This window comes from Muscardinus avellanarius (genome assembly GCF_963383645.1).
Source record: "Muscardinus avellanarius genome assembly, chromosome: 9".
NCBI classification, from domain to species: Eukaryota; Metazoa; Chordata; class Mammalia; order Rodentia; family Gliridae; genus Muscardinus; species Muscardinus avellanarius.
This window is the reverse complement of record NC_137795.1, coordinates 7914271-7923934: the sequence shown is the minus strand read 5'-3', so window position 1 is coordinate 7923934 and position 9664 is coordinate 7914271. Positions and strand designations below refer to the sequence as shown.

The window sequence follows — 9664 nt, the reverse complement described above, 5'->3', positions numbered from 1 at the left end:
TCTTCTTTCCAGCCATGCTATTTTACTGGGGCTGGAACCCAGGGGCATTCTACCTCCAAGATACACCCCCAGCCCTATTTTTGATTCTTTATTTTGAAACAGGGTCTCACTAAGTTGCAGAGGGCCTCACTAAGTAGCTGAGGCTGACCATGAACCGCGATCCTCCTGTCTCAGCCTCCCGAATGCTGGGATTACACGTACACACCATTGCTCTCCGCTTAGTGTTGTCTTTTTATGAAAAAAAAAAAAAAAACACGTTTTGAAAACCACAATGAATTGTAGGATTTTAAATTTAACCCAGATTTTACTTTGGAGAAACAGACATCCTGCTCCAGGATTCTCTGGACAATCGCCCTGAAGACATTGCACGCAAGGCACAGGTGAGGCTTCTTGTCTGCACCGCACTCATAAGGGATGTTGTAGAATGACTGTACTGCTATCTAAAGGAGAAAAGTCTTAAAGAAGACGCTGTTCAGTGAGATAAAGGGTGTGGAGCAGTGCTAAGTGGCATCTTCGTAATGCTTTGCTGTAACACTTGTCTTCAAGGAGAATCTCGCATTTGTTGGGAAAAGAGGCCAAATAGATTCATAATTAGGTTCCTGCCTCGTGTGGAGGCTGTCCCATGCGGGCTCTGGCATATAATTATTTTTGTGTGTATGGGGTGGAACCCAGGGGCCTTCTAGCCCCAAACCTATTTTTTATATTTTATTTGGAAACAGTCTCACTGAATTGCTGAGAGTCACAATAAGCTGCCGAGGGCTGCCCATGAAGCTGAGATCCTCCTGTCTCAGCCTCCCACATACTGGGATTACAATGCGTGACAACATGCCCGGCTTTTTTGCATATAAATTTTTTTATATGGAAAAGAGCCTGAAATTCTATATGGGCCATCCCATGTAATAATGATGCTTTATTTTCAACGGGGTCTGAGAAAGGAGGCTAGGAACAAGAGCACAAAAGCTGCAGATGGTACTAGGGGTTTAGGCTTCACACAAAGGTACGACCAGAGGGAGAAAGGGCCACGCTGACCAAGTAGCAGAAAGGCTCGCCACGTGGGCAGCGGGGACGCAGCGCTCCCACCGGCTCTCCACCTCCTTCACCAGTAAAATGTCCGTCGGGTGTGGTGGCTCGGGCCTGGAATCCCAGGACCTGGGAGTCTGAGACAGGAGGATCACAGCTTTGAGACCCGCCTCAGTTATGTATCGAAACTCTCAGCAACCTAGTGAGACCCTGTTTCAAAACAAAAACTAAGAAGGGATAGGGATCCCTATCCCTATCTAGCTCAGAGGGAGAGTGTCCCTGGGTTCAATACCCAGTATCAAGAAAGAAAGGAAGAAAGAAAAAAAAAATTAGAGGACACAAGAAGGAAACACATTGAAAGATGGCTAATTATCAAGTTACATGGCACAGAAGTGCATTTTGAACTTAACTTGCCCCAGCTTGGGTGAATTCATGGAAATTATATGTACAGACTTAATTTGTCATGAAATATTTCAGACATTCAAAGATATATAAAGGATAATACAGACCCAAGCACCCTCAGTCTATTTGTATGTGTGTGTGTGTGTGTGTGTGTGTGTGTGTGTGTCTGTGTGTGTGTGTCTGTGTGTGTGTGTGTGTCTGTGTGTGTGTGTGTGTGTGTGTGTGTGATATTGGGGATTGACTGACCCAGGAACTCTACCCTCTCAGCCCTATTTTTTTTTCTTCTTCCGGGTCTGGGGATGGAACCCAGGGGCATTTGACCTCCAAGCTACATCCCCTGCCCTATTTTTCTTTTATTCTTTATTTTGAAACAGGGTCTCACTAAGTTGTGGAGGGCCTCACTAAGTAGCTGAGGCTGTCCGCAAACCGCGTTCCTCTGGTCTCAGCCTCCCAAATGCTGGGATTACAAGCGTGCACCACCACCACGCCCGGCCCTATTTTTTAAAATTATTTATTTATTTTATTTTGGAACAGAGTCTCCTTAAGTTGCCAAGGTTGGCCTCAAACCTGCAATCCTCCTGTTTCAGCTTCCCACATGTACCACCACACCTGGCTACTTGTAGTCTATCGTAAAAAATAAATCCTTGTCAATACAGTTGGAAGCCTCTGTGCACTAGGGTAGCCGCTATTCTGAATTAAATGTTTATCATCTGATGTATTTCTTGAGGATTTAATTTCATGCCAACCCTGTAGAAGTTATGAACATACCCTTTCAATTCTAAAGCTCTAGGGTACTCTTTAAATTATGCTAAAAATATCTCTCTTATTGCTCTAATAAGTTAATATCTAAAATATTTTAGCATAACACGAAGCTTTCTACAGTACATTATTTTAAATGAGTCAACTAATTGGCAGTAAATATCCCAAGTTAAATAGTAATTGCATGTAATCTGGGGACTCTGCAGATCCAATTTATAGTTTTTATTCTACCTTAAAAAACCAAAAAGAAAAAAAAATCAGTCATTCAAAAGTAGAAGGAGCCCTTGATGACCTGGAGGCTGGCCAGTGCTCAAGGCATATATAATCACCTGACAGTAGTCAGAATGAAACACTTTCCACCGAGCTAGCGACTAAGCAGTGTACTCTATACTCTTCGAGGTGGGAAAAATTCCCAGTGAACTCAGCCTTGTGCCCGCCCTTCCCTGGTTATAGTTTAGACGTGTTTCAGAGTGGAGGGTGAAGCTTATTAACCAGCAGAACACTATTTAATAAATCTCTTAGAGTTGTCTAAGAGGCCTTGCTGCCTAGACACCGGCTACTTTTGCCAGAGTGGTGGAACAATTGAGTTGGGTTGCGTGCAGCCTTAGAAGGGGCATTGTTCTAAGCTGGCTCTGGGAAAAGAATGAATGGATCAAATGCAACACAGCTCGCTTTGTGAAAGGTCGGAGCAGTGAAGCATTGATGGAAACTGGCCGTGAGCACAGACCGACGTGGTCTGCTGGGTTTTTTTTATCTAGGTCAAAGACTGTATTATTATACTGGGGATTGAATCCAGGGGTATTCTACCTCTGAGTTATATCCCAACCCTTCTTTATGTATGTATGTACATATGTATATATGTATGTATGCATGTATGTGTGTGTGTATGTATATATTTATGGATTTAGGCAGACTGACCTTGAACCTGCAATCCTTCTATTTCAGCCTCCTAAGTACTGGGTTTACAGACCTGTCGCACCACCCCTGACAAGACTTCATATTATTAATATAAGTCTTCACTTTTATCTGATATTCTGAAATCCAAAGAACACTGAAAATTGATAATTTGTTCACAACTCAGTTGATACCCAAGCCTTATGCGGATCTGAACTCATAATTGAATGTTGAATAAAATTTTTCTTTTGTCTCTCAATTGCTAGGAAAAACTTGGAGCTGAGAATATTTGTTCTAAAAATAAAGAAAACAGCTGGGTGTGGTGACGCACACTTGTAATCTTAGTACTTGGGGTGCTGAGACAGGAGGATCACAGACGCAAGGACAACCTCATCTACTTAGTGGGACCATGCTTCAAACTAAAAATTAAAAAATAGGGCTGGGGGTATAGCTCGGAGGTAGAATGCTTCTGAGTTCAATCCCCAGTACCACAAAATAAAATAAAAATGAAAATAAAAATAAGGAAGATAGCTACTTATACTTCCCATTTCAATTCTCTGGAAAGTCTCAGGATAGGTACCTAGAGTTTGCTAGAAACGAAACTAGATTTGTTTCCTCAGCAGTCGCCCCCATCGTTAGCAATTTCTATACAAAGGCCCAAAATTCTAAAAGAAATATGAAGTGGTGTGAGTTCTCTCCATTCCCCATGCTTTTTTAAAGTTTTACTTCTTCTCTCTTACCTCCCAGCCCCAGTCAAGTGAGGGGACACTGAGGGAGCTGCTGATTACTTGCTGATTTGGGACAAGTTTGTTAAAAAAGGGAGAGAGTCATTTCTTGGCTGGCGTTAGAATTATGCACTGAAATGGCTGACTCATCCTCTGTGGCTGTTTGAGTGAGCAGAGGGCAAAGCGCCTGGGGTTGGGGGCCGGCCGGGAGGAGGAGGCAGGAAGACCCATAGCCTGCCCCTTCCTTCACAGGGCCCTGATCTAGCAGGGCAGTCGACGGCTTAAAGATGGAGCTCTTCAGGGCTTAGCTGCTGAAACGCAGTGGGCCCACTGAAATCCAGTTGTGTTTTCTGTTTTTGTTGCTTGTGTGTGTGATTGGTCAGATTACTATTGGATATGGCAAGCATATGAGAGGTTTTTTTTGTATTTTATTTTATTTTATTTATTTATTTATTTATTTATTTATTTTGCAGGTCTGGTAATAGAACCCAGGGGCATTCTACCTCCAAGCTACACCCCCAGCCCTATTTTATTATTCTTTATTTTGAAACAGGGTCTCACTGGGTTGCAGAGGGCCTCACTAAGTAGCTGAGGCTGTCCGCGAACCGCGATCCTCCGGTCTCAGCCTCCCCAGTGCTGGTATTTTATTTTTTTTGGCCATCTAGACACTGAGGGAGACAGAAAAGCTTGCACTCTCTTGGGGGTATCCTATCTAAGGGGGCCTCGTGGAGGGCAAGAGGCCCCAAATCAAGGGGCTGCAGGGCTCTATGAGGGAAAACAGAGGAAGCTGGTGAATTTTTTTTTTTTTTTGAACCCGAGCACATTCTACCTCTGAGCTATGCCTCTAGCCCTTTATATGTTTTTTATGTTGAAAAAGGGTCTCCCTATGTTGCTGAGAATCTCCCTACATTGTCAAGGCTGGTCTTGAATCTGCAATCCTCCTGTCTCAGCCTCCCAAGTACCGGGATTACAGGCATGGGCCACCATGCCCTGCTAAATTGGTGTATTTAAAAAGATGTCAGGCAGCCGGGCATGGTGGCACACGCTTGTAATCCCAGGGCTTGGGAGGCTGAGACAGGAGGATCACACAGGTTCAAAGTCAGCCTCAGCTACTTAGTGAGGCTCTCAACAACTTAATGAGACCCTGTTTCCAAATAAAATATAATATAGGTCTGGGAGTGTAGCCCGGAGGTAGAAAGCCCTGGGTTCCATCCCCGGTACCACACACACACACACACACAAAATAAAAATAAAAATAAAAAGATGTCAGGCTAGCTTCTCTCTTGTCAGAGAAATACACAGTGGAGAGTTCTCCACTAGTGGCTTCCGAAAAACCTACATGTCCTCCGCCAGACACCTGTTGTTGTTGTTGTTTATTTGATTTTGGAAAGAGGGTCTCATAAGTTGCTGACAGCCTCACTAAATTGCTATGGCTGACATCACACCTGCGATCCTCCTGTCTCGGCCTGTCAAGTACTGGGATTACAAGTGTGTGTCACCACCCCCTGCTATCAGCCATCTGTTTCACAGAGATCATCTGTACCCAAGAGAGGACAATACGAGGTGAATAAAGTCTGTCCCCTTTCATTGCTTGTCTCCTTACTGGCTAGAAGAAAAGGATCCAGGGTGTGTGTGTGTGTGTGTGTGTGTGTGTGTGTGTGTGTAAAACCCTTTTAGGCTTGAAGTTCACTGACCTATCCCCCAGTCCACCCCCATCACATCTCATCCTTTCCTCTACCCTTGATAGAGAAAGTATTGTTCCTCTCCAGCACAACCAAGAACAAAAGAACATTGTTTCCCTTTGCACTGCTAGGCAAGCTGGAATTTTCCATAAGAACTTGATTGGAGACAAAAGGACAGACACAAAGAAAACACAAAGTTCAAAAGTACAGTGAAGCTGAATGAGTACCCTAGGGTAGAGAAAGGAGACCAGGCTCTCCAAGGATCTGGCCAGTGAAGCTCTATTTCACATCATGCACAACTTGCTTTCCACACCCCACTGTGTCTCTATCCTCCACTCCTCTTCCTCTTCCTCCTCCTCCTCCTCCTCCTCCTCCTCCTCCTCCTCCTCCTCCTCTTCCTCCTCCTCCTCCTCCAGATTGAACTCAGGAGCATTCTACCTCTGTGCTACACCCTCAGCCCTTTTTAAAACGGAATTTTGAAACGGAATCTCCCTAAATTGCTGGGTCTGGCCTTGAACTTGCAATCCTCCTGTTTCAGCCTCCCAAGTGGAGGGATTAGAGGCATGTGTTGGTCTTCCTTATGCCATCTCAGAGAGGGGTTCGAAGGACGTCTTGACTGAACCATAGGTGATAATATACACGATAAAGAAATAGTACACTTTCTTGGCTTTGGAGTCCGACAGACTCGAGTACCCTTGTGAAAGTTGCTTCGCGTCTTCTGAGCTGTAGTTGCTCTCAGCTGTGAAGCATCTATTTCAAGGAGTTACGAGACGCTTATCTGTGTGCCGGCCTGTGCTGAGCGCCAGAATCGATGTGCCACTTACAATATGCTGAATGTTTGCATCTCCTGAAAAGTCATATATTGGTATCCTAACCCCAGCGTTAGGAGTTGAGGCTCTGGGATGTCCATGAGAGGTCTTGAGGACAGAGCCCTCACGAACGGGATTAGAGCCCTACAAAAGACCCCGGGGAGATCTCTTGTTCTCTTTCTGCCAGCTAAGAGTGCCACAAGAAGTCATCAATCTGCAACCTGAAAAGGGTCTTCACTGGAACCCACTGGTGCTGGCGCCCTGAACTGAGGCAGGAGCTTGAAGACAGAGGAATCTTGGTGGAAGCTGAGAAACCAGTCAGAAGAATAAAGCCTTCTTCCCAGACCCCCTCTCAAGGTGAACACAGCCTGGACTCTCCAAGCAGCTGCAGCTGCAAGATAAGGCCTGTAATGGCAAGAAAAGAGAGAAACAATGTGCAGGTTAATTGCTGTTCTGCCTCTGCGTCTTGCTTAAGCTAGGCAAAAGGTCTTTGACTCATCCCTCCCTTCTGAAAGTGAGGTTAGCAATTATATCAAGCCGGGTGAGCACTGAGCTCTGGGCTCAGACTGGGAGCTTTGCTCTCTGAGCCTCGCCTATAAATAAACAGACCTGCTATATCTTGATTCAGCCTCTGTTCTCTGTGGACCAAAGCTTCCTGCCAAAGAACAATCACAACTTCCAGCCTCTGGAACTTTAAGAAATAAATGGGCAGTCGTGGGCTGGGTCGCGGTAGATGCCAGCTGCGGACTAGCGGAGGCTGGCCGAGGTGCCCTTACGAAAGGGTTTTAGTGGCCTGGAACTTTCCCAATTAGAAAGGAAGAAACTGGACTAGCTTGCTGTCTTCATCACATCCTACCAGGAAGCCCAAAAGTAGGGCAAGGAAGAAGAAAAGTTGATTATAAACAAGACCATATTTCAAGCTGTAATGGATCAAGCAGTTAATGAGCCAGTGAGTAACCAGGTTACACGGACACATTTGGCAGAGGACACACCCAAGGCTAAGAAGTGCACAGTGATTGGAGGTTCTGGATCCCTGGGGCAGCACATGGTGGAGCAGTTGCTGTCCAGAGGCTACACCGTGAATGTGTTCGACATGCAGCAAGGGTTTGATAATCCTCAGGTGCAGTTCTTCCTGGATGCCCTCTGCAGCCAACAGGACCTGTATCCAGCTCTGAAAGGTGTAAACACAGTTTTCCACTGTGCACCACCCCCACCATCCAGTAACAACAAGGAACTCTTTTATAGAGTGAATTTCACTGGCACCAAGAACGTCATTGAAACTTGCAGAAAGGCTGGGGTTCAGAGAACTCATTTTAACCAGCTGTGCCAGTGTCATCTTTGAGGGCAACGACATAAAAAATGGAACCGAAGACCTCCCTTATGCCATGAAACCCATAGGCTACTACACGGAGACTAAGATCTTATAGGAACAAGCAGTGCTGGATGCCAATGATCCCGAGAAGAATTTTTTCACTGTAGCCATTCGCCCTCATGGCATTTTTGGCCCAAGGGACCCTCAGTTGGTCCCTGTCCTCATCGAGGCAGCCAAGAAGGGCAAGATGAAGTTCATGATTGGAAATGGAGGGAACTTGGTAGACTTCACCTTTGTGGAGAAAGTGGTCCACGGACACATCTTGGCTGGAGAGCAACTCTCCCAAAGTGCAGCCCTGGGTGGAAAGGCATTTCACATCACCAACGACGAACCCATCCCTTTCTGGATGTTCCTGTCCTGCATCCTGACAGGCCTCCATTATGATGCCCCCAAGTGCCACATTCCCTACTAGGTGGCCTACTACCTGGCCCTCCTGCTGTCACTGCTGGTGATGTTGGTCCGTCCCATCATCCATCTCCAGCCCACTTTCACACCGATGCAGGTTGCACTGGCTGGTACTTTCCACTACTACAGCTGCGAGAAAGCCAAAAAGGCCATGGGCTACCAGCCGCTGGTCACCATGGATGACGCCATAGAGAAGACTGTACAGAGCTTTCACCATGTGCGCAAGTAAAATGAGATGTCCTGGATGCTAGACCAACTCACCCAGGGACCTGGCCAATGTCTTTCTCCCCTGCACACTGATGAATGAATATCCTTCTAATGCATTTCTTCTGAACTTCTGACTCTTCTTACTCGTTGGATAAGAGCATATCCTACCCCCGCCATGACCATGGGAGTAAAATGGACAGCAGTCGTTTCTTCCCTCACGGCCTTGGATTTGGATTTCTTGAAGCAAGAAGCTTCTAATTCTACTCTTTTATTCTCCTTCCATCTGTGTCTGTTTTTTTTTCTAGGTTCCTTACCACAAAGACCATTTTATGCATTTCATTATGGTATCCTTGTGCATAATCTAGGGAGCTATAGTGAAGGAATGACCCATTTGCTGATTGTGGATGGGAAATCAGAATATCCCCACACAAACCAGTGCTAGAATGGAAGCACTAGACATTGTTCAAGGTTTACATCTTGACAATATTCTACAAGCATTTCCCTTTATTGACAGAGTCCTATTTTTTTTAAGTGGCAAGGTGGAGGTCCAGCACAGTGACATGCTGTGTTAGCCACTAGCTCCTCACTAACAAGGGACATTGGGCTTGTTGACAGCCAAAGAGAAGAAAGCCTTCTTAATCTCCATAGGTTTGGACAGAAACTCCATGAGATGATACAGAAAGGTCTATGTCCCTGCAGCTCAAGCTCATAGAATCCATCAGGCCAAACCTGGCCCTCGTGGCATATACCTATAATCCCAGTACCTGGGAGACAGACAGGAGGATCGCAGGCTCAAGCCAGCCTCAGCTACTTAGTTAAACCCTTTTTCAAAATAAAAAATAAAATAGGGTTGGGGAGTTAGACCCTGGGTTCAATACCCATTGACATACATATGCACACACACACACAACACACACGTGTGTGTGTACACATGAATCCCTCAGGGTAACTTCCAAAGAGCATAGGACATATAATAATCCGTCTTTTTCTTTTTTAATGATATTCTTTTTACAGAACCTGGTTTCTTATCAAACTAATTGAAATATGATCTTAATTCTTTTTATCTTCTCTGCCTTTGTACAAGAGTAGGGAGGTATACTGAGGAGACTAGAATAAAGTGAAAGTATATAAAAAAGAAATAAATGTTTGTGGTATATAAACAATCCAGTCTAGCTAGACGTGGTAGTACATGCTTGTATTGGGAGGCTGAGACAGGAGGATTCCACTTTGTGCACAGCCTCAGCTGCTTAGCTAGGCCCTCTGCAACTCAATGAGATGCCATTTCAAAATAAGGAATAAAAAATAGGGCTGGGGGTGTAGCTTGAAGGTAGAATGCCCCTGGGTTCCATCCCCAGACCTGCAAATAAATAAATAGATAAACCATTCAGT

The 9664-nt window shown here is 45.2% G+C and overlaps 1 pseudogene across 1 annotated transcript; it reads left to right on the top strand.

Moving 5' to 3' along the window:
- The first annotated feature begins 7216 nt into the window (after nt 1-7216).
- On the top strand, nt 7217-8297 carry LOC308266643 (sterol-4-alpha-carboxylate 3-dehydrogenase, decarboxylating-like; annotated as a pseudogene). The gene has a single exon. The product of its transcript is annotated as a sterol-4-alpha-carboxylate 3-dehydrogenase, decarboxylating-like (transcript).
- The last annotated feature ends 1367 nt before the right edge of the window (nt 8298-9664 follow it).